The sequence below is a fragment of the Triturus cristatus genome, chromosome 6 (assembly GCF_964204655.1).
Source record: "Triturus cristatus chromosome 6, aTriCri1.1, whole genome shotgun sequence".
Taxonomy (NCBI): domain Eukaryota; kingdom Metazoa; phylum Chordata; class Amphibia; order Caudata; family Salamandridae; genus Triturus; species Triturus cristatus.
This window is the reverse complement of record NC_140589.1, coordinates 331,536,373-331,562,357: the sequence shown is the minus strand read 5'-3', so window position 1 is coordinate 331,562,357 and position 25,985 is coordinate 331,536,373. Positions and strand designations below refer to the sequence as shown.

Below are 25,985 nucleotides of genomic sequence, written 5' to 3'. Positions count from 1 at the left end.
GGAATGGCAAGAATATTTTTCAAATTATATCTCCACATTCGAGGATGATGAAGATGCCACCCCAGAAAAAAGAAAGAGATACTACTCCATTGTCTGGGACCATGTAGACTAGAAGTCTATAATCGTATAATTAAGTAACCCAGGGTGCTAGGTCAAGGGGACATATTTAAAAAGGTGTTAGAGGATTCGGTTGCATATTTCAAACCCAGGGTATGTGTAGGTATTGACAGATACAAATTCCTTAATTGAAAACAGGGCAAGGAGTAATTCACTGAAGATTCTGCTGCAACTAAAAAAAAAATTGTCATTGACATGTCGATTTGGTGGCCTACATGATAAAGTGCTTCGTGAACAAACAGTCTGTCATGCATGCAGCAAATTCTAATATACAAGAAAACCTTTCGGTTAAAGGTGAAGCCCCTTTGCAGGAAGTAATTGACATAGTCAAAAGAGCAGAGCTAATGGGAAGATACCCGAAATCAATAATTTCGAGTACAAAGAGAAAGCTGGAAAAGATACAAAAACAGTTGCCAAAATTAAGGATAATGCTAGGAAGCCAGTAACGCAAAGAGAATACAAGAAAAATGAAGAGGAGATGGGAAAACTTTAAGTAATAAGAGGAAACAAGTGTATAAACAGCAAGAGGGAAAATTTTATAGATGCGGCAACAGTGGGTATTTTGCCAATAATAAAGATGTCCTGCACGCAAACAAAAATGCTCAGGTTGTGGTATTGTAGGCATTTTCCTCAAGGTGTGCAGAAAGAGGAAAGACAATGTAGTGCAAGTTTTGGAAGAAGAGGCGAAATCCGGTTCTGATTAAAATGACATTAATATGTGTGTACTGAATATCAAAGAGGTAGATGAACAAGAAAATATGTGATCGGATTGGCAGTTGTCGTATATGTCAACCTCTCAAACGTTGGGGAAACCTGAAATGAAAAAAAAGAAACCTCTCTGTGAAATGGATTTTGGGGGCGTCAAATTATTGAATGGAGCGGATTAAGGTTCCCCGTATACAATTGTAAATAGGGACATATAGTTTGAGAAATTTGCACCCACTTTAGTAGAATGCCTACAGCCACCTGGTATTTCATCTTAGAGGTTCACAGGAGAGGATATTGACATGGTAGGATTCAGGAAATTAATGTTTAGATTCAAGAATAGGTAGGCAGAATGCAAGTTGTATGTTACAAGAGAAGGACCATCTGTGTTGGGGTGGGTGGATATTGGGTATCTTGGCATGATTCTTGACCCAAATAGTCCAGAACCTGTTATGATTGTGCAGTCAGAGAGCGAGTATGTGTCATTGTAGGATGGATGGGCAGATATATGGCTTCGAAGGCTATGATTTTCTAATCTTGATTTTTACTGGGATCACACAAAAGAATAGTATAGGTTTGTATGGCTGTTGTTCCTTCAAGCTTGTAATAGCGCAGTTTTGTTTTCTCTCCTTCTCCACAGGTCTTCCAAAGAGGTGGTCAGAGGGAAATAGCAAAAGGAGGCAATAAGTATTATGTCCCCAAGGCGCAGCTACCTTCACCAGTACACCCGTGGCACTATGGTAGGACCCTTGCTTTCAGACACCCCACATGGGATCTGGTGTTATCTATTCTTCCACTTCCAGGGGTCTTTGGATCGCTTTGTGACTAGGTAAATTAGAAGTGCCCAGTTTCCTTAGGTAGTGAAATGCCTAGAATGACCTTGTGGTAGTTGTACTGTAGTGAGAGAAAAAAACTCTCCATCAGTTGTGGGTCAAAACGCCCACTCTCTGAGGTAGGTTTGGGAAAAAAAAGGTAGGCACATTGGGAAAATGCAAACAGAAAAATAAAACCGGTCCATGAGCTGAATACTAATCAATAAAGGAACATATACGGCGGCACCAGGGATGAAGAGCTGAGGCCTACCTTGGGATTAGGATGAACATTTATTTCCTTGCTCATTGGCGGGGCTGACGATAATTGCAGCTAGACATCCTGAGATTACTATGTTTAACTACATTATGATGTAAGATGAAACTCATGCGTAATTTCAACAAGTTTTGTAAGATGTCTCCATATGTTTTCTGAAAATCAATAAAAATGTGTTTAAAACAAAAAAAGAAGGCACCACCAGTGCTCCCCTCCACCCATTCAAACAACCCGGTGAATACACTTCACATCGGTGGGTGCAGGCTCTCCCATCACTGGCCACAGCTCTCCTGAGTTGTGGCCGGCTTGCAGGCATCTTTTGATAGAGTCTACCACTGCTCGGCCCGCGTCTCCTGGGGATTCTCGAGGGGGTCAGCTTTGCACTCCCTTGTCTCCTGCTGGCACTGCAATTCACAGACTACAATCCATAGGCTCTCCTCCATCCTTGGTGGTTTGTTGGCGTACTCAGTCGGCATCCTCCTTCTCCCTGAAGTGCCTTTTTAAACACCGTTGTGCGCCCTCATACGCACCCGTCTTCCTTTGTGGTGGCATGGTCCACCGCCCTGCACCGAATCTAAGGGAAGACCGTTCTTACTGTTGGAGTGTTTTTCCTTCCCAGTCCCTCCTCCATACTAATGTCCTATCTCTGTTTTTGGTTATTCCATGTCTGCTGGAGGTTCAAGACACGATGTATTCCTCAGTTAAGTGCAGTGTGAGGGAAAGGGTTCTCCACAGTCGATTGTAGAAATATTTCCAACTGTATTTTCTGGTGTGACTGGAAAATTTGAGAGATTACAATACAGGAGCATATTGAAGACTGATGTATCCACAAGGCAAGATATATCCCCATACTTGTAAGAGAAGAAGTATCCAGTGAGTTAGACAAACAACAGGCATAATTGAGCCAATCTAATCTTTTGACTGGATGGAACTATTGGCAGTAGCAAAAAAAAAAGGGAAATTAAGATTATACATAGTTTTGAGGGATTTAAATACAAATATCGTAGTAAATCAGTTCCCCTTAGCTAAGAATTGAAATGTTATCTCTGACCAAGTGTGTAAAGTGTTTCAGCAGTATAGATTCAACACCAGCCTATCATCAGGTTCTGTTATACTCACATAGCAAAAAACTGACCGCGTTTTCAAGTTGCTTCTAGTTTTTGAAAGTACCACTCGGTTTTGCATCTGCGGCAGCCATGTTCCAAAGGTTGATGTGCATGCTATTTAAAGGGTTAAAGATGGTCATATTTTTTTAGGACGTTATCCTTGTCATGAGTAAGACCAGAAAGGAACATGACAAGAGGCTTAAGTAAGTGTTATACATTTTGAATGAGAAAGGTCTTACAGCTGAGCTGAGCAATTGCAAAATTGCAAGAGAAAAGGTTACGTACCTCAGTAATGAGGTTAGTAGGGAGGGTATAAAACTAAAAACTGAATTGGTAGAGGCCATCAGAAAATCCCCCTCGTCTAAAAACAAGGATGAAGTGAGAGTGTTTTTAGGCCTTGCAGAGTACTATTCTAACTCTGTCAGTATCTTCTCCAGCAAACCATACCCAATCATACAACTCATATAGGGAAGCACAAAGTTTGAGTGGTCGGATGAAAGTCAGACAGCATTCTGGGAATTAAAGGGGGATATTTTTGGGGCACCACACTTACAAGGATTTGATACAAATTTGAAAAGCATGGTTACAACAGACGCTAGTGGTAAGGGAATGGGGAAGTTATAAACACAGATTGACTCCAACGGTAGAGAAACGGCGATTGCCTTTGCATCATGTGGTTGCCTTCGATGTAGAAAAAGTATTCCATCATAGAACGGGAGGCACTTGCATGTGTATGATGTCTTGAGCAATTTTATGCAGTATGTGTGGGGTGCCTCTGTGACATTACAGTGTGATCACAGACCCCTCACAAAAGTCCTAACCACGAAGGGTATGGTTAATGCATCCCCAAGCTCCCAGTCAACAAGAGACGCTCCCCGACTCTGCACACCTTCAGGAAGAGCCTCAAGACCTGGCTTTTCAGGTAACTCGGAACTGCGCTCCCCCACCACCCCCCCCCTTCAGCGCCTTGAGACCCTCACAGGTGAGTAGCACGCTTTAAAATTCCCAGATTGATTAAAATTCCCTGATTGAAGGTTAGCACATTTTTTGAGTTGAGGCCGTTAGGATACAACTACACAGTCCAATATGTACATGGCCTGAAAAACAGGACAGCAGATTTTTTGAGCCGTTTCCTTTATCCCTGAAGGATGTATCTGTGCGTGAACAGGAGGAATGTTATATTGCAGATGTACATGAGGAAATTGCAGGCATTACCCAAGACGAATGGATGAGAGCCCAGGGTAACAACCCTCTTCTGAAAGAAGTGGAGAAGTGGGTGGTTGAAGGATGGCCTGAGAAAAAGGTTTCTGAGTAAGGACAGGTGCAAATTTGGGTAGCTGAGACAGGAACTTCTCTTATTACAAGGGAAGATGTTAAGAAATTGCATTTTAGTACCGCCGAGTAGTCTCAGGAAGAGACTACTTAAAATGTGTCATGAGGGCCAGCTAGGAATCATAAAAAACCAAGAAGAGAATGAAACACACACTGGGGGCCGGGCATGGACAAAGACATTGAGGTAGTAGTGACAGAATGTGTATTATTCAATAAAGCTGATAAGGCCAAGGCTACCATAAAACCCCCTTTGTGTCCCGTAAATGTACCAAAAATGTCTTTGGGAAAAAATTGGCAAAGACATAGTGCACCCAATAAGAGATGAGGATTTCCAAAAGTTTAATGTGGTCATAATGGATAATTTCTCAAAATGACCAGAAATAGAAATTGTTTCCAAGACTGATTTGGAAAGAACTGTATAATTCCTTGATAGGTCCCATTAAGATAGGGACTACCGAAAACTATACTGAGTGACAATGGGCTGCAATTCATATCTGATATATTCAAAGCTTTTGTGAAAAGGAATGTTATTATACATAGAACTACTATTGTATATTGCCCTGCAGGAAATGGTACAGTTGATAGATTCAACAGGGTCATAAAAGGCTCCATACAGCTAGCAATCAAGGCACGATTGAATTGGGAGAATGAGGTTATGCACATGGTGTAGGAGTACAGGATCACGACGGGATCTAACCCTTTTGAGAGGAAGGGTGGCAATTTATAAAGATAATTTGGGGTGGATGACCGAGTCAAAGAAGGTGGACTGGTCACCCATTGTGGTAAAGCACAGATTGATCAAAGCCCAGATTGATCAACGCCCAGAATGCGTATAAAAAGTATTTTAATTGAAAGTACAGTTGTAAGTTGGTAGTTGGAGATTTGTGAGAGTAAAAAAAACTGAGTTCATTGTGAAAGGAGAAAAAAAAAAATCTGAACCCTTGCGGGTGAAAAAAGTAGTTTGCATTCACTTCCCAAGCGATGGCAAGATCTGGATTTTGAGTCGCACTTCAGTGTATAGGAAGGGGAGTTCATTTCATAAGGCTTTATTCGGAGCAAAAAACAAGTCCATAAAAGCACAGCATTAAAAAGACAACAGTATAAAACAACAGTCAAAAGCAGGAGATACAACAGTTAAAAAAGGTTAAAAAAGCATACTTTTCCTTGCATTAATTGATTTAAGGAGAAAGGTAGCCGTATAAAAACAAACGTCAGGGTGATGCAAGTTAAAAAGCAAGCTCATGCAGTCTCTTATTGTCCTGACTCCAAATTTAGCAAACAGGGGTTTCAAATAAGCAATCCGCAGGTATTTGTACAGCTGACAGAGCAAAAGAAAGTGCACAGTGCTTTGGGAGGTGGTATTGTCACACGGACAAGGGCCAGCGGGATGTAAATGCTGAGAGGGGAAAGCAACAAGGTTGTGGACTACTCCGGTTCTAAGTCTAGCCAACACAAACCGATGTGCCTTCCAGGTCACTTGTGACAAATACGGTTGGAAACCCACAAATTCATTTAAATCATAATAAAGAACACAGGATGAGAGTTCAGAGCTATATTGATGCCTCCTGGCGGAAAGCTGTTGTAAAAAACAGTGCTTAAATTCGATTTTAGACAGCTCAGTAGCCCCTCATCGATCCGCAATGATGTTAATGTTAAAGATCTCACGAAAATTATCCACAATATACTTTAACCATGGGATCTTTAAATGATGGTCCAAAGAGAGGCAATCAGAAATAATGGCTCTGCACAATGAGGTCTCTTCTTTTATCCAAATGGAACGCCATAGCATCAGTGGCCTAAGGAGAATCAAGTCGGCAAGATGGTGAATACCCAGTTCATTGTGCACTAAAGCATTAGAAACAGAGCTTGGCAGGCACAAAAGTCTCTTCAAGAATACATTCTCCTCAACCTGAAGAGACCCTGCCGGGGCGTGGGCCCATATGCCCGCTACGTACAAGGCAATCGAGACACAACGGGACTGAAAAATTTTAAGCATGTCATGGACCCGCCTGTCTCCCAGTTTCGTAGCCATTGTGAAAATTCCATGAGCACTCCTCGCCATCTTAGCCCAGACATTCTTATGTTCATTGGCCCAAATGTTTTTATTTGAAAAAGTGAACCCCAAGTACGAAAAATTGTCAACAGCCTGGACCTTCTGTCCCTCTATAAAAAATGAGAACTGTTTCTTTCTGTTCCTTCGCCCGCATTCCATAACATAAGTTTTAGATTTATGTAACACTAACTTTCTGCTTTTAATGAATTGCGAAAAGCCGTCCATCAGCCGTTGAAGGCCGTTTGGGGTGCGTGAAATTAGCACCGCGTCATCCGCGTACAGTAACACAGGGACGTTGTCCTCGTTAATTTTGGGAGCATCCACTGCCAGAGATTTGAGAAAAGAATCAATCTCATTGATGAAAAGGGTAAAAAGCAGTGGGGCCAACACACATCCCTGTCTAATTCCACGCCCGATCTCAAACTTAGTTGTACATTCCCCGTTGGAACCGTAACGGACACAAGCACGTAGTTTGGCATAAAGACGTGCTAGAAAGAACACAATGCCCGGTCGAAGGCACTACTCAAATCCGCAAAGCAGAGATAAATAGTGCCGGTCTTCGCCAAGGTATATTTACCGATGAGCAGGTCTAAATTTAGACACTGCTCGATCGTACCACGACCCTTCCTGAGCCCAAACTGGCTCTCTGCTAGAATGCCATTATCCTCCGCCCATTCTTCCAACCTTACTAGAAGCACTCTACTCATTACTTTTACGGAAGAATCCAACAAGGAGATTGGACGATAGTTCTTAACGTCCCCTCGATTTCCTTTCTTAAATATTGGGATTAGGATGGATTCTTCCCAGGTAGGGGGCACCTCATTACGGACTGCTGCATTGAAAATATTAGTTAACAAAGGCCCCCATACTTCAGGGACCAATTTATAAACATCGATTGGTACCACATCTGGACCCTGTGCTTTTCCTCCTTTACTGACCCTTATGCTATCTAAAACCTCTTGGACGGTGATATTCAGTGGCGTATGCGGCCACCTATCTCCCATATCCCTGGATACACTGTCCGAATCAAAGATTTTAGAAAAATGAGAAACCCACTCTTCCTTCATAACGTTGGAAGTTAATTCAGGGATTTTATCATCTTTGAGGAATGGGGAATTAACTGTTTTCCAGAACAGGGTACAATTATTCAATTCAGCAGCCATGGTCAAGTTGTCCCATGCCTCCTGTTGGAGTTCCAATTTCCTCCGTTTAAGGGTTTCTTTGTATCTGGCTCTAAGATCTACAACCAAACCCTTATCTCTTGGCGTAGCTGATAAAGCGGACTTTAGTTCCTTTAGGGCCAGGGTACAAGCTGAATTGAACCACCCCCGCAGGCGTTCCTCCTTGTACTTAAGTGTACTAGTAAGCTTAGAGTCAATGACCGCATTAATACCAATAAAATACTCAATAGAGCCAGTGGTACCTTGATTGTCTTCTAAGATCCCTGTAATACCTGCCAGGCAACTAGTAATGATTGAATCAGACATAATTTCAGCCTTATCCCCCTTCCACCCGAGTCTGGTGCCATTAGGGCGCACAGGCTCAATGTTGTTAACAATACACCCCGGAATACGGGTCCCTGTGTTTTCCCATAGCATGGCCTCTACTATCAGGCAATTGTGGTCACTAAGCTGGATGTCTATAACTTTAGGTGCCATAGTCCAGGCCTCAAGACTCGAGGAGATACAAATAAAATCAATAACAGAATTCGCTCCCCGGCCTGTGAAAGTTGGGCAAATCTCCTCCTGTTCATTTTTCTCGTTAACCATAATATACATGTTATGTGAGTCAAGGAGACTGTTTAAGGCATCTCCATAATAGTTATGTTGAAAATGGGGGACTCCATCTCCATGACAGTCCACCGCCCCACATACATTGACATCTGAGAGTGGGCAGGTAGTGGCGTTAAAGTCCCCTGCCATGAACAAATCAAAGATTACATTGGAATCCTTAAGGGGAGAAGGGGAGTTATAAACACAAATTAACCACCAGTTTCAATTATGATTGGTTTTCACAGGAACATCTTGATGCGGTGGAGAAAATACAGATGTGGTACGGGCTAACAGAAATGTATCCTCTGACATGCCCATTCCCCCTTCTACTCTTCCACATGTTGGGGCAGAAACAAAGGGCCAGCAAGTTGTTTCCGATCAGATTCGGTAGGAGTGTAACAAACCACTGAGGCTACATGATTATATTTGTTAGTAGTGTTGTAATTCTTAGCATGGCTACCACATCAATGATTTCTAACATTCATCTTCTTTATTGTAGTTTTTATTTTTACTGTTACAACTATTTTCATGAAATGTTTAGCCACTTATGTATTTTTCGCATTTACAAGTGTTTTTTTTGTACCAAAAATAAGGGAGAGATGTGCTGTATAGCATTACATGTTGTTGTATAGTATTACATTTGGTTTATAGTATTGCACTTTGTAGGGGTCGGGCATGATGAAGAACTATTATGAGGTCATTGGAGAACCTTGATAGGATTATGTTCTCTGACAGTTGGTAGAGAGAAGGAGACAGGAGTAGTGTGTTGTGAAGAACTGTGACGTCATTACCGTGCGAGGTTACTGAAAATAAACATAATTTCAACCGAGAATTGTGTGAGGAGTTACTACACTAAAGGCTTGTTGACCTAGGAAGTATGACCCGCTGACTCCAAGGAAGGGACGGGGCATTAACTGTGCAGAACTGGAGCGAATAACCAGAGCATACTCGCCCTTTTTTAGACGAGCACCAGAGGCAGTTATGAATAAAGACGGTGGCCATACCATGGAGGGACCCGATTGCAGCAATGATTATTGAAAAAGCTGTAATGGACGATTCGGAGGGACCAGCTCTTGATTCCTGCTGGCAGCACAGCTCGAAAGACACCCTAAAACTGACTGTCCAATGGCTCGCCAATAACCAGCTCAAACTGAATGCCCAAAAACAGAGTTTCTTCTCATCTCCCACCTTAATAACTCCAATGACATCCTGGAATGGATTAACTCGATCACATCACTCAACTGCACACCGACCATAGTGGACAGCAACCTGAATATGCGCGAACACAGCAACTCAATAGCCAAAATGGTCAGGGTCCATCTGAGCTACTTGAGAAAACTAACACCCTTCCTTTAAACTGAGGACCTAAAAACAGCAGTTAAGGCGTTGGTTATCTCCAGAATTGAATATGGCTGCTCTACCCTATCTAGCGTGCCAAAGACTTCCACGGCCCCTCTAAAAGCTTGCCTCAACGCAGCAGCTAGACTCTTATCTGGCTCAAAATAATTTGACCACATTTCACCACATCTGAAGGCCTTGAACTGACTTCTTCTTGAGTCCAAAATCCAGGTCAAGCTGGCCTGCATCTCACTCAAAGCCCTGTACGCGAACTACCTGGCTTACCTCACCCAGAAAATTGTGGTATCTGGGAAATTCAGAAACTCCAAGTCCGCCAGAGACCTTTTGCTTCAGCCACCACACTTCCGCAAGGAAAAAACCTATAACCAAGCGTTCTCTGGGGCTGTACCAAGAATCTGGAACTCGCTACCATCCTCCATCAGAAGAATACCTTCTCTGTCAATCTTTAAAAAGGAAGCTCAAACCTTCCTAATGAGCAAATTCCTCCAATAAATCTCCTTTGTCGCACATACCGCCTTTTATCATGACTTTGTTTCTGTGCATAATCTCCTGTACTGCTTGGCACACTCTGTGTACCACTTCTAATTCTTTTAATTGTTCTGCTGTTTCTCTCTGCCTTTTGATATCATTTGTCCCCTCGTATACAATTGCTGGTTTTCCCCGTTTTATCTCTGACATGTCGCTCGCTGATTCCGATACTGCACTGATTATTGTATATAACTCTGGCTCGGTCCTATTGTGTTCAATTCCCTAACCCTCATTCCTTGTATTTTGCCTATGCCTAACCTGTACGTAACATGTTTATCCCTGTAAAGCGCTCTGATACCCCAACGGGTCATGTTCGCGCTCTAAAAAACCTCAAATAAAAAAACAGCATAGCAGTTGCTGCCTTTTACAATAGAAGCTCAAATACCAGGTGTGGCCATAACAGATCAGGAGGGTGCCCTCTGGCCAGTGCGCTTCCAACTTGAAGTCAAAATTATGCCCCACACAGAGCACCCCCGTCTTCTCAGTATTACACTTCAGTTGGAAGAAACTCATCCAAAATAAAACGGCACAGAGGCATGTTTTTATATCATCTTGTTCAAGTGGCACCCCTTTGTCAAATGTGAATATAATTTGGGTGCCATCGGCATAGGAGATTGTTTTGGCCCCAAATGACTCCACCAATTCAGCGAGGGGATTCATATAAATATAAAATAGCGTGGAGCTTAAAGCGGACCCCTGGGGGACCCCGACCAAGACATTTTGTCTGCCTGAGGAGACGGGAGGCAGCAAACCTCTTGTTTCCTATTTTCTAGGAAAAATTTCAACCTACTTTCACATGCTGTGACACTTAATAAGTTTGAATATGTGCACAGTCAACTTGATTCAAGGCACACCCGCACTGACCCACCCCCCCATTTGTACATGGGTGCCAATTGTGGGTTGGAATTGGGCCTCTTGGACTTGTATTAGACCGACTGCAATGATGGGGTGCTACAGACTTACAAAAGATGGCCCTAGCGGTCCGAGATCAGCTCTGGATGACAAACCTCCACAATCAGTGGAAATTGAAGGTCTGTGGCAGAAATATTGTGCTCTACCCCATGACACAGGCTCTAGCAGTGAAGTGGACCAGATATTGGAGGCCATCAATGCAACTAGAGACGCCTTAGAGAATAAAAAAGATATTGTGACTTGGGCCTTTTGCGGAATGACCACTGAAAACTAGCAGACAAGGTCAAAGAGCAACGCTGGCGGAACATTGCCCCTCTATGAAAACAGGACAAAAACGAGTCGCACAGCAGACTGAAAGAGTAGCTCTGTTGGCCAAAAGGGCTGAAGATGCAGAGAGGTGTAGAAGGAGAAACAACATCTGCAGTGGGGATTCCGGAGAATATTGAGGTAGAGAACATGGTTGCCTACTTAAAGTTATAGTGGATAGCGATACGTTGTTTTTTGACAATCCGGCCTGGAACTGGCTTGAGAAACACAGGGTGGAGACAGATTATACTCCGGGCTAGAGACAACCACAGCAGAAGGGGCAACGGCAATACACATGCAAAATCACAGCGCCCTGAAGGCCAAACAGCAAGTGGAAGAAGAAAAGAAGGTAGCAGTGAAGACAGAACGTTGAGAACCTTCACTAAGCAGTCACCTGATGAGAACTCTTCTAATCTATTGTGAGATATCCCAGATTCAGGTACAGCCCTGCAGGGGAGTTAGCGACACCCGAGCTTAACACCCATGATGGGGGATGACGTATAAATACTTACGTTTTTTGGACTGCGATAAACTGTCTTTGAATTGGGTCATGCACGCCTGTATGGTTGCACACCTGGTGGTACATAATGCTGCTATTTGTGGGTAGGAAATCCCGCAGGGAGAGAGCTGTATTACCGGGTATGCCGGGTCTGGTGGCTCAGTGGACTAATGCATCTACTGCAGAGGCCTGTGTTCAACCTCATGGTCACAGGTTCAAATCCCGACGGGTCCACTCAGCCTTTCATCCATCTGAGGTCGATAAAATGCGTACCATTGAGTTGGGTAACAACAAACATCTGTTATTCAGCGCCAAGATACCCATAGTGGTGAACGTGCGCTTTACAAATACACATGTTACATGATTCAACAGATGGAGGGATCAGGTGCGGGAGCAACTGCACTAACAGACACTAACCTTCTGCAAGCCTCCCCCCCTACCACCCTCCCCCCAAGCCTACTTGGGTTGGATGGAGGTCCGAGCTTGTTAAACAAATGCAGTAGCTAGAGTTCACTTAACGGATTGCTGTTGCCACTCTGAACTGGGAGATGGGAGTTGGGAAATGTTCGTTTTCTTTAGAAAACCCGGTCTGGTTCGATGCGCATGGTAATCCGTATAAAGGCAGACTGAGAAACAGTGGTTACATGACAGCCAGGCTTCCTATGAGGAGGCGCGGAAGGCCTTACAATGGGAGGTACCCGCAGATGGAAGGAGGCCACCCATACACTCTGACAAATGACACACAATACAAAGAAATACACATTCCTTACTTTAAATATACGAGGCATGGGCTCAGTGCTCAAGAGGTACAAGGCATTAGCATACTCAAAGCACAGAGGAGTGGATACAGATTTCTTGAGGAGACCCACTGGCTTCTCTTCCTACGCCAGGGGCTCCTTGATCTTGATTAGATCTGGGGTGTTATTTGAAGCCATGAAGGCGAGCACAAAGAAAGGAGATATCTAGTCCACCATGAACGATTAGATGGCCTCCGGGTAAGGCTGGGCCGAGTACAGGACAGATGCTTTTTTTGAGACTTTATCACCCAAACTGACTGAAAATATGGGTGCACCATTGATACTAGGAGGGGACCTTAATTGTGTGGTGGATGTATCGTTGGATCGTTCTACTCTTCTGCCACGGTACTCCCCAGTTTATAAATTGCCATAGGACAACAGAGATTGGGTTGGACATTGGGAAATTAGCGGCGTTTGGAGGATTAGAAATGAGGGATCTGTATAGTATTCTTTCTTCTCTCCTGTTTGCAGTATAAATAACCGACTGGACAAAATACATTGCTCGTCTAGAATTAGTGATGTAGTCATCAAGATGGAGTACCTTGGTCATAAAGTATAAAACCATAACCCACTGCTCATGAGTTTACAATGGGGGCGCCGACTGACCCAATACCCACTTAGAGATTCCCGACTGCCTACATTAAGGACCCCAATTCAGAGAAGCCATTAGAGGAGAGGATCTGCCAATATTTTAATTTCAAGTCACACGACCGACTCGGAACAAACTTGAATGAGAGGCCTTTAAAGTAGGGTGACACACGTATACTGTTTGAGTCAGGTAGTGGGAGTATTTGCTTTTTCCAGGATGTAGTGTTTCTTAGGTTTTTTTTTCATGCTACAAATTACTCATGTATAATGCATCCTGTGAAAAGAGTCAGCTTTACATATCTGTGTGAGCACAGGTTGTGGGTGAGTGTTTATAATGAGCCACGATTGAGAACTCTAGAGTTCAGGTCAAAGGCAGTGCGAATTTCACAGTGCCTGTGAGTGGGTAATAAATGGGTTCACAATACATGCTCATGCAATCTTTGGCCCATTTGCAGAGCAATGGCCAGCTGTGCCAGTTGCAACTGTGATTCTATATGAAAGTGTGTGAAGGAGATACACAGCTGTCGAAATATTGACGGGCCGAAAGTTAAAGAAAATGCAGTGCTTACAGGTGAATGGGTGTTTGTGTGAGGGAGAGGTATAGTGAAGAACATGGGAACAAGTATGTGCAGGAGAGAGTGAAATTAGGGTGCTGCAGAGGAAAGAGAGGAAGTGTGAAATATGTAGATGGAGAGTTTCAGAATAATGTCAGGAGGAAAAAGGGTGTAAGCCACTAACCGAGAGGCGTTTTTCAAAACAAGGGGACCCCACAATTGGAGAACCTGGGGTGTATGAATATGTTTGGTGAACACCGTCGATCTCATAACTATATTAACTCCGGGTTTTATTATATAAATTCATTAATAGGAGTTCAATGTATTGTTTTTTTAAGAGTTGCTTGTTTTTACTTTCTTCTACTCACTAGAGCACCTTCTTTTTTCACTTGTCTGTGAGCACTGGATCAAAAAAAACAAACAAATAATATATTGACTTAAGAAAAAGTTTTGCTATGCTGCAGTGAATACGTTAATTGCACTATACACAAAAATGAAATCGTACGGAACCTATTATTAATTATTTTTCCTTTTGCTGAAAAGGAACTTGTACGGGACCACTGGCCCAATCTAACTGAGAGACAGCAGAAGAAATTGGTATAAAGGAGGAGAACTCCGAAGACCAGCTATCCTTTCTACAGACCTTAGTAATGTTTACTTCACAGTCTGCTCAAAATGTGTTTGCATGTATACACATATATATTTATATACACACACACACACATATATATGTGTAATTTATATTTAATACACATGACACACAATCTTCATGATTAGACGTTATAGGTACCTCCCAGTTTTATCTGCGACCCCTTATGTGCCCTCCCACCCCCATAAGCCCCTGATATCTCTCACATTTTGTTTACTCTCATCTTTCTCTACCTGGGTTCACTCTGGTATGTGTACGTACAACACATCAGCGATTCAAATGTTTCTGCAGGGGCTTCCAATTCATCCTCCTTGATGAGGATTTACAAGACCGCTTATAGCTCAGTTCAGTTTGCAATTACTATGTAGTAGAAGACTGCCACCAACTGGTCATAAGCAGCACAACTTGGCTTTTAACCAGTGGTTCGTCGATTCCCTGGAGTCCATACAACTATTCAAGGGGTCTGCGAATGTTTAGAAAAATAAATATATGCAGATGGAAAAATACAAATGCATAAAAAGTAAAACTGAAAAGTTTGAAACCTCTATAAATGTGAAGGAATTTGAACTCGAAAGACAAAAATTAAGTTGGTATCCTTATCTTAATTCGTGGGAGCAACACAAGTCCATCAAACAGGTTCTAGCAAGGACCCCTGTTGGTCTCAATTGAAGCTCTGTTACGTGCCAACAAAAACAAAATGCATTAGGCGCAACAAGCAAACAGAAAAGAGAGACAAACTGTTATGCTAGAGTCCAGCATATCACTTGGTCTTTTGAAAAGCTCCAACCTTTAACGTTTAAATGTAGCATATTCTTTTATTTGTGAATCTTATTCATAATGTGTGTATTCGTTTAATCTTTTTTTGTGTATTGTTTTGAGGTTCATATCCTAAAACAGTGCAGAGTCTGGAGTGCCGGCCTTCCAGTAGTGATTCATGGGGGGGGCCACAGAAGTCAAAAGTTTAAGAACTGCTACTCTAGTTTATTTCTGACAATAACCAACCAACAGGCTAAACGTTTTCTCTCCATCACAAGCATGCTTTAACTTTGCTATAGGGTTGCAGCCAGTTTTCAGTAAGTTTGAAATCAATCACATTACACTCTATCATCAGCTGGAACTGCCACTTCCTTGATTTTCCCCATACTACACTCACGAAATAGCAACCTGAAGTGTGCCTTTCTCTCACTAAAAACTTAAGGCTCACTTGGCCAAATCATGAGCACCTTGATTTATAGACTTCCTCAGTATCCACTTGATAGAACACGATCTCCCTCATCTTTGTTTCACATACTCTCCCTGGAGATTACCCCAAAGAGAGAGCTAGGTTCAGCACGCATGCGGCAGAATCATACTTATCCACAAATCTGTCCCGCACTGCTCATTTAGAGAGACTCCGACTTATCCTACTATTATGCTATACTTCTGTGCAATCTATACCGCTTCCTGAACACAAGTAAACCTTTTTGTACCATCTCAACACAACTCTTTATTTATCGTCAAACAGCGTTTTAGAAGACCTATATAGGTTTTTGAAGAACCCTAATGATGCTATTACAAAGCCCAGTTATGCACTTTAATTGCACTATGAAGTCCTGTGTGGGTTATACATATTTAATCTCATGTTTTTATGGATTATAATGTGTCTCATAGCACTTTGAAAATGTGCCAGACAGAACTTTTGAAAGATCTAAAAATGTAGCAATTGTTACAATCATGCATTGTGCACTTTATAAGCATCACACACCTTAGATATGTGAATTATATCATGATACATTATGTATTTTTCCAGAGTCTAGGGGTGAATGAATCCTGCATTGAATGTTGTTGTTATGAGTCATCATGTGTGTTATATTATATGGGAAGATCTGACATAATCAGGTTTTTCTAGATCCTGCATTGCTCACCCTATGAGCATTATGCGTTTTAAGTAATTGAGTTATAAAGTGCAGTGGGTTTTCAGAGTGCCTTTATATGTAACAGATTTATGTATTAAATATCACTATGAATCTAATTGCACCTCAAAACCTTTAGAGTAGGAGTCTACTATTCATGAAATCGACCGCAGCGGTCGTCAACTTCTCCCAAAAAAAAGGGAAAAAGGCCCCCTGGAATACTCCTTAAGATATACCAGGCAAAGTGTGTAAGTATTGCGATTTTTGGGACGGTTAGTGGGTTTTTTATGATGTATCCTCGATCCAACGGGTGGAAAATGCATTTTTAAGGTTTATTTTAGCAGTACCAGCAAGTTTCCCAGTTTTTAATTGTCATAGCGAGCTGGGTATCTCTTATGTCTCTGATGTCATTAAAATGCAACCTGTTCTGATGGTGGAGTGGGAGGCCCATAAGGCGACCATTCGCGGCCACTGCCTGGGGGCCACCTGGAACATACGCAGGGGCCTCTCGGACTCTCTGACGAGCCTGGAGAATGAACTCCTGCGGCATGAGAGGGAGGGGGAAGGAGGGGGTCGCCACTCACACACCCTGGCAGACCTTCGGGAAAGGCACGCGGACCTCCTGGAGCAGCTCCGGTGCCACAACTACGCTGCGCACACAGCCAGGACGCACGCTAGGGCGGACAGGGCGGGCCGCCTCCTGGCCTGGCTCATACGGCAGGAGGACCGACGTGCCCCTATAGGAACGATCCGCAGCGAGGATGGCACGCTAGTCCACACACAGCGTGAAATACACCGGGCCTTTGCTGACCACTATAGGCAACTGTACAAAGCGAGGGGAACTGGCCCCCCGCAGCTTCTTGGGGACTTTCTGGCCTCTGTCCAGCTCCCCGAGGTCACGGCGGCACACAATGGGGAACTCGCCGGGCCTCTCTCTCTGGAGGAAATTGGGGAGGCAATTCAATCAATGGCATCTGGGAAGACGCCGGGGCCGGATGGCCTGCCCGCGGAATATTACAAAGCATACCGCGAGTCCCTGGCGCCGCTGCTGAGAGAGCTCTACAATAAAGCACTTGAGGTGGGGTCGCTCCCCCCTTCTATGCGGGAGGCGTTCCTGGTCTCCCTGCCTAAGCCTGACAGAGACCACACAGAGCTGGGCTCCTACCGTCCCTTAGCGATGCTGAATGTGGATTACAAAATCCTCGCCAAAGTGCTGGCGGAGCGGCTGGCGCCGGTGGTCCCCCATCTGGTGCACACTGACCAGAATGGCTTTGTCCCGGCACGGTCAACGTCCCTGAACATTCGGCGATACTTCAGGGTAGCAACTGAGGCAGTGCACAGGTGGCCCAGGGCGGGGTGCCTCATCTTGGACTTAGAGAAGGCATTTGACAGTCTGGAGTGGGGTTACTTAGCCGAGGTGCTGCTGCGATATGGGTTGGACCGGGAATTCCTGAAGATGGTCGACCTGTTATACAGGCGACCCACGGTCCGTGTCCGTCTGGGCCCTCACGTCTCGGAGGCGATACCAGTGGGCCGAGGCACCCGCCAGGGGTGCCCGCTCTCCCCGCTCCTGTTCGCCCTGGCAATTGAGCCTCTGGCTGTGGCTGTGCGGGCGACCCTGGGAGATGGTATACGGTTGGGGGACGCTGTCCACCACGTGTCGCTCTACGCTGATGACCTGCTGGTCTATGTGCAAGATGTGGGGCGTGTCCCGGAGGAGCTGCCGCGGCTGCTGAGGACGTTCGCCGCCATCTCGGGGCTACGTGTGAACGCAGCCAAATCATGCCTGTATGCCTTTAGCGCCGGTATTGACGATCCGAGATACTGCCTGGATGGCACGCTGGTCCAATGGAAGGAAGACATCTTCCGCTACTTGGGGATCCAAATTTACCGTTGCCCGGCCGACCTCTTCGATGGGAATCTTGGGAGGGCGGTCACGGTGCTCAGGTCGCAGGTACGCTTCTGGAGCGCACTCCCACTGACGATCACGGGCAGGGTGGCGCTGGCCAAAATGGTCATGCTCCCCCGCCTCCTGTATTACTTCGCCAACCTTCCGATGTATATTTCCCCCGCATTTTGTGGTAAGCTTAATCAGCTGCTGCGGGACTTTGTCTGGGGTAATGCCAGACACAGGCTGGCGCTCGCGAAGTTGTATCTACCGACAGACAGAGGTGGTCTAGCCGCCCCTTGCTTTGAGCACTACTACCTGGCCGCTCAATTACAATGGGTGGCCCGCTGGCTAGCTGATAGGGGCAGGGATGACACGGCCTCGGGGTTGGCGCCTTACTCCCTGGAGCGAATAACCAGGTCCTTCCATCCTCTTCACAGGATCGCGCGCCCGCTACCACTCCTTCTGGAAGTGGCGCACAGGTGTTTCCGGAGGGCCTTGTTCCTCACGCGTACTATTGTCCCGTATGCGCCGGCAATACCGCTGGAGGGCTCCCCTGGTGGAGGAGGGGTGCTCACGGCCCCCATGCTGGTGGATTGGTGGGGAGCTGATGTGCGCACGTTGGGAGATTTGTACCGGGAGGGCGAGCTCATACCATACGAGACCCTGGTATCGGAGGACGGGCTCCCGCCCGGGGGGTTCCTGACGCATCGCTCGCTGATAGCGAGCATGACCGCCCAGTGGGGAGATATGGCCTCGGAACCCACCCTGCATCTGACCATGCAATACTTGCATGTCATGGGGAGGGGAGGGCACTTGATCCGCTGGTTTGCAGCTTCACTGAGGGAGCTGTCGTCCATCAGCCTGGACCGCCTCCGCGCTAAGTGGGATCTGGACCTGGGAAGACCGCTAGAGGACAGGGAGTGGGAAAGGATACTCAAGGGCCCGGTGCGTATACCCCGAAACTTGCGGTTCCGCCAAATTCAGTTATTTATCGTGCACAGAGCTTACCTCACGCCGGAGTTAATCAATCGGTATTTTCACCGTACTGACGCAGTGTGCCCTAGATGTAGTGAGCCGGGGGCGGGTTTCCTACATATGTTGTGGAGCTGTTCACGGTTGGGTGTCTACTGGAGATCGGTCAGTGAGTTGCTGCTAGAGAGTGTGGGCCGCAGCATCCCATTCGACTGGCCCGAACACATATTGCACCACTTTACACGATCGCGTAAGGATAAGGTGACGTCTCGATTCATAGACCTGGGGCTAGTGGTAGCGGCACGCCTCATTACGAAGCGGTGGAAAGCGCATGACCCGCCGCGCGTGCAGGCTTGGAGTGCCTCATTTCAGGCATGGGCCGGGGCTGAGGGGACCGCCATCCAGAGGGAGGAAACACTGGGCCTGCGGAGGGAACCCATGGCAGACCGCTGGAAGCAGCTGTTGGGGAAGCTCAGACGCCTAGGCGCGGAGGGTCGCGCGGAGTTGCAGGAGGCGGCCGACGGAGCTGACGTGGGTGGGGGTGGATCGGGGGATGCCCCTCTGTCGAGATGCTATGCCCCCGACTGCTTCCTCCCTTGACGCCACGACACCCACACTTGCGAGGTGTTGTTCACAGCCGAGGCACACACATGGGGGATCCTCGGGGGGGTGTGGAGGGGCGGGGGGTTTACTGACAGCTGGGAGGGTATTGAGCCTGTATGTACAGTTTATGCTGCCATTGTTAAGGTTTTGTTATGTATTATCTTTGGACCTTGCGGGTATTTTGCCTGTTCTTCACTACCTGAATGGGGCGGGAAGCACCCGCGCACAGGCACGGAGCCTGGCTGAGGTACGGTTAATACTGTCACTCCTGATGAGACTGCACCGGGACTGTCAAAGAGACTGTAGATGGCTCCGCTGGGGACAGTGTTCACAAATAAGCCTGATTGCATGTCATGAAGTAGTAGTTATTGATCCTGATGCGGGGTGATCCCCCACATATGTTTTCAACTCTCTGCTTACCTACTGTGTCAAATGCCAAGGAATGTTCTTGTTTAAAACAATAAAAAAAGATTTCCAAAAACAAAAAATGCAACCTGTTCTGCTCTGGCATCGAATATGGACCTCCAGTGGCACAGGACTTAACAGAGATAATTAAGGACTCAATGAATCTGGACCACGCCAGTAAGATTGCGTGGCTGAATTATGTTAAAATCTTTTTTATTGATATAGAGCATCCAGACTATTACACTTCCCCAGAGAAAATGAATTCTATTCCATGGAAGGAGCTTAAATTAATCTGTCTGACCCATTTAGAGTCACTTAGAGCAGCCCTGGAAATAAACAAAGGGATGGTAGCCCAGCATTAATTGACTTTGATTACGTATGATATCCAACCGTATCTCTTATGTCGTATTGAGGGATACGATAGATATCTTTTAATTCGATTTAGGTTTAATTGTTTTCATCGTCTGTTTAGCTATCTGGGGATTAATGATTGGTCTAGAGAACTTTCCTCTTGCCCTAGCGACAATGAGTCACCACAATCCACCATCCACGTGACGCTATTCTGTAAACTCTATGTAAAGGAAAGAGCTAGATGGATTCTCCCATTGTTAAAGCATGGGGGCTGGAGGCAATGTAGACCAGCCTTTTTCTATTTACAATTTTTAGATAGTTTTTTATCTGTATGTGCCATGACTGGATTTTTGAAAAACATATTGAGAGCTAGGAAAAATGTAAACGTATAAATTTACATCGAACAAAGTTAGGACTGCACTAATCTTGTAGGATTGACTTTTATCGAATGCACTTTGCGCAAATTTAACGTTCTTTTTAAATTAATGTATATATCAAATATTTTTATTTGATTTTATGAATTGTATGCTTTTCTGATTTTAATTGACTAAAATCTAATAAAGCTTATTTTGATTTGATATCATGATACATTATGTATTATTCCAGAGTCTGGGGTGAATGAATCCCGCATTGAATGTTGTTGTTATGAGCCATCATGTGTCTTATATTATATAGGAAGATCTGACATAGTCAGGTTTTTCTAGATCCTGCATTGCTCAACCTATGAGCATAATGCGTTTTAAGTAATTGAGTTATAAAGTGCAGTGGGTTTTCAGAGTGTCTTTATTTGTAACAGATTTATGTATTAAATATCATTATGAATCTAATTGCACCTGAAAACCTTTAAGAGAAATGGGATTGCAAGACTCCTCAGGATCATGTACTATGCACTTTATGAGCACAATGCACTTTTATATTAAGATGCACTATGCACTTTAAAGCAGCCTAATGGGCGATAGAATCTTATAAAAATCTCTATTGGCATATAGACAATCCATAAACAAAGGATTGAGTATTTAATAGCATCCAGAATGGATAATTTATGTACTTTGTGAGAGAAAGAGAAAAAAAACTTCTTGGGATATATTAGTGTTCAAAGAGGCATTATGCACTTCTACTGTGATACAATTGGAACAAGAAAGGTTTTTGATGGCAATTTTTCAAATTAGGATCTGGTAATACAGACCTCCTCAGAACATTGGTGTAGTGTGAATGAAAAACATATTAATTTATAGTGCCTAATACAAAGCAATGGATCTTGAAATTTGAGCCCGGTAATTAATGTATAATACGAAGTGGCATGATAATCATGTGGGGGATAGAGAATTTTAGGAGCAAATAGACAATGGAGCTATTGGAACTTAAATGGACATTAACAAAAACATGGAGATTCGAATTTGCCATTGTAGAATACGTATGATTTTGCTCTAGTGTTTAAGGGTCACTGAAAGGAAAAAATGCTATGCACTGCAATGTTTGTCAGACCCAGTTGAAGGCGTTAGCCGAAACGCGTTAGTCGCTTTATTGTCTTACTTTGTGTCACGGAAATATGTGGTGTTCACAAAATAAAATAGAAATTTGCAAAATACTTCTTGGAGGCTGAGAATTTGTGCTGTGCCGCTGCGTTGGTGGTTCGGGAAGAGAACTCAATGGAAAGTTAAAAATATACATATATATATATGTGTGTGTGTGTGTATATATATATATATATATATATATATATATATATATATATATATATATATATATATACACACACACACACACACACACACACACACACACACACACACACACACGTATGGTTTAAACTTAGTTACAGTTAGGAAACTTTATATATTATTTCTATACAAACCAAACTTATAAGACACAACTTTACGAATTCTGAAGTATTGTATAGTGGAGAAGACTGGAGTCGCGTGGGATATAGTGGAGCTAATTATCATTGAGTGGAGTAATGTACAACGAGGAATAATTCTGGAAAGTTTTGGGGAGATTTATCAAATGGGTGCAAAGTTATTAAGGGGCAAATATACGAGGAATTCCTACCTCTGTCAACTCTAACTGTAACTACAGAGTGGCTACTGCCACTCTAATACAGAGAGGCTACTGCCACTCTGTAATACAGAGAAAGATAGAACCACGATTTCATAGGAATAGCATTTTTTGGTTTGCTAATAACTTTGGTACCATTGGAGGAATATTCAAACACCTTTCCAAACAAAAGTCTCACCCCCCCTCAGCTACTTTCTGGAAAGTTTCCGGGTGATCTGTCAAGTAGAGACTGAAAAAAGGAGGGTCCCAAAATGTGTTGGCCCATTCTTTTTCCATAGGACAATTAATACAGAGCTTCAGCCAAAAGAGCTGAACAGAATTAACCAAATTAGGCAGAAAGCTAGATCTTGGTCCGGAGAGCAAGCAAGACAGAAGCTGGGAACACTTTTTAAAAAAACTTTTTTAAATCTGAGCACTCCACAGCATTTTTAATGTTGGGGCAGCATGGGGAACCCCAAGGCCCCCACAGCCCTGCCGGTTCACTCAAGCCAAGTCACAATATGCCTGATTCCAAATAAACTTAATCTCCTGAAATTTTCTTCTCTGCTATCAAACACTGCTTAAACCATGATTTTGGGTCCATCCTAACCAAACCCAAAACACCACCTCCAACATTGCTTATTCATTAAGAAATGGGTACTAATTATTCTCATGCTGTTAATTTAGGCCCCGGGAGCTGAAAAACTCCTACTGACCAGTATTCATCTTTCTGGACTCCAATAGTACGACACTAATTTTATCATCCTTCACATCATCTTCATTCTCAGACATGATTATAGATGCATTATTAAACAAAGGCTCTGCTACTTGAACAGACATTCGCAACATTATCATTGCATCTTTGTTCCAAGTGGTCTTCCCCCTTCAAATCAGGTCAAATAATGTGTTGTCTAAAGCAAACTCTGGGCTAATCTCAGGCGTTTTACCCTTCATAGGAAGGCTCATTAACAAAGCAGTTCACCTTCAACTAACATCACACACTGTCACCGCTAACTCTGTAAACTCCTGTTCATCAGATATTAACCAGAGATGTAATACAGAAACTGGTACACTTTACATTCTAGGTGATGTTTATATAGAACTGGGGCCATCTAGAGGTAACTTCAAAACAATTAAATTATGTGATAACAGAAGTGGAGAGAGGGTGACAAGCTGAGCAGGGAGTCAGATAAAGTAAACTGATATTAAAGTTTGATCATCAGTGATGCTGCAGACCAGATGACTAACAGAAGAGTTAAGTCTTCAGGAATCAACTACATTTATAGACTTTTTCATTATGGAGGGATAAAAGAAGCATTTTCAAAGGGTGGACCCATGATTATGATTACATCTGGTAGTAGTTTTGACAGTTCTTTAATTTAGAAATTACAGCTTCAAGGGCCAATGTGGTTCTATGAGGGAGTAGCAGGATGAGAACAAGCATGGTTCGCCTAGACCAAGAAACAAAGTGCAGTCTCAATAAGTTAAGAGCAATAAACCTCAAGTGCATCCCATATTGTAAAACTCTCCAGGCACTCAATGACATTTTGGCAATTAGCAGAATCTTTGGTGACCTCAATGTGAATTTGGCTACCATCAGAAACCTATGGTAGCCTTAGTTTGTCTCCCCTGAAGATCGTTCAATGAGGTGCAATGTACATTTTATGAAGAGTTGGGAAGATAGCTAATACTTGGAGGACTTTACAGGTGATAATGGTTGAATGGGTCAGAAAGGAGGCAAGCTGTTATCTGGTAAGGCCAGCTGGATAGGAGTGAGTGAAGATATTACAGGGTTGATTGACGAACACCAGTTGGTTTCAAGAAGTTCAAAAGCGACCGAAAGGTGAAGGGAGATTAGAGGATAAGGTTGACCTTGATCCATGCCAAAAAGTAGATTTCCACAGATGTTGATATTGACGATCCCAGTTCTTCAGTGAGAAAGGAACGCAGTTTGGTCATCACTCAGCAGGTCATGCGGCTTCAAATAAGCTCAGAAATGTGTGTTAATAACTAGGAGGTATTTTGGCTAGGCAAGGAACGCCAGAGAGAGAATGGCAGGTGGCAAGCACCAGTTGGCATGGGTTAGGCTTCTTCGGCAGTATGGTAATTAAAGAGAGACTGACACATTTAGTGATTTGTGGGGTGAGAGATCATTGCCAAACTTTCATGATCTTTGCTAAGCAGTGAGGCATTGGTATTGGGCACTTGGGTATCAAGGTCCATGCCTATTTTTCACTCTTGGATCTGGGAGCTTGTCAGCACAAAAGAAAAGGTAGCTAAATGGCTCTTTTGAATTTATCATTGGCCTTTGACACTACACCCCATTATGCCCACTATTATATCTTTTTTACACTGTTGATAATTGGGGGAGAATTATGTGTTGGTACACATCCTTTTTAGCATATATACCTCAATTTATGAAAATTAATGGAATTACCACTCCTTTTTCAGCATGCCTCATGGTTCTAACTTGTGTTAGCCAATACTTTATTGTTTCTTGCCCAAAACATCCAGGTCATATACTATCCTACAGTCAAAAAATGCACTCTTCAAACTAAATGAATTTAAAGGCCCTTATACCACAAGATAAGTTGAAAACAGCAGTCCAGTCATTAGTTCAATACTAATGGAGGAAATACCATACTGAACTATTTAGTAAATCCACTCTCACTCATATGAAAACCAGTGCTTCAAAAAAATGCTACATTCCTCCAATCCGGAGTATGATGTACTGGCAGCCCATGGAAGCATGTATAAAATGTAAGGCCTGTGTTCAGTCCTCTAAAGTCATGCACTTAAGACAGCGATCATATCTGAAGGACAAACTTCTCTAAGAAGGCAGTTCCAAATGTACCTGAACAAAGTAAATCAAATCTCACCTCGGAAAACCTGAAGGTCAAGATCTCAAAAAGGCAGAAATAAGCTCTCTCTTTTTTTCATCTGCGAACCAATAATTTACTTCTGAAAAAGATACAAATGAATCCTGAACCTCTTGCTTTCCAGAACACCTTGAAAGTGCGCTTATTCTCTTCTGTCCTGTCATATTGACTTGTTTTGTCTATACTTGTTAGCGCAGCATACCAGCCCCCTTTCTCAATTTGACAAAGCAGATTTCTTACTGTTACCTGCAAAGCGCTCTACTACGACGTGACTAAATTTCATCATAAGAATTATAAATAATTAACAACAGCCAAGCCTAAAAGATTTGAAGGTTCATCTTACGCAATGGGAATTCAGAGACAAACAATGACCTAATTATGGGGGACTGATACAAAATCCCAAAACGAAAGTAGCAATGTTCTGTCTACCTTCCAATTACCACAGCAATGCCTTCTGCTACTGAAACCATAACTTCTCGGTGTTTTCATCGAGTGAGAATATTCCAAATGATATACGCAAGTTAACTGCAACCACACTACTTCAACGTTCGCCAAATATTGCTTCTGCTGAGAAATCAGTTTATGTACTTAGTAA

At 43.6% G+C, this 25,985-nt stretch overlaps 1 protein-coding gene across 1 annotated transcript in view; it reads right to left on the bottom strand.

Annotated features, from left to right (window-relative positions):
* Positions 1 to 25,985, bottom strand: part of NOL10 (nucleolar protein 10) — a 727,799-nt gene that overhangs the window by 580,876 nt on the left and 120,938 nt on the right. The gene's annotated exons all lie outside the window — the stretch shown is intronic.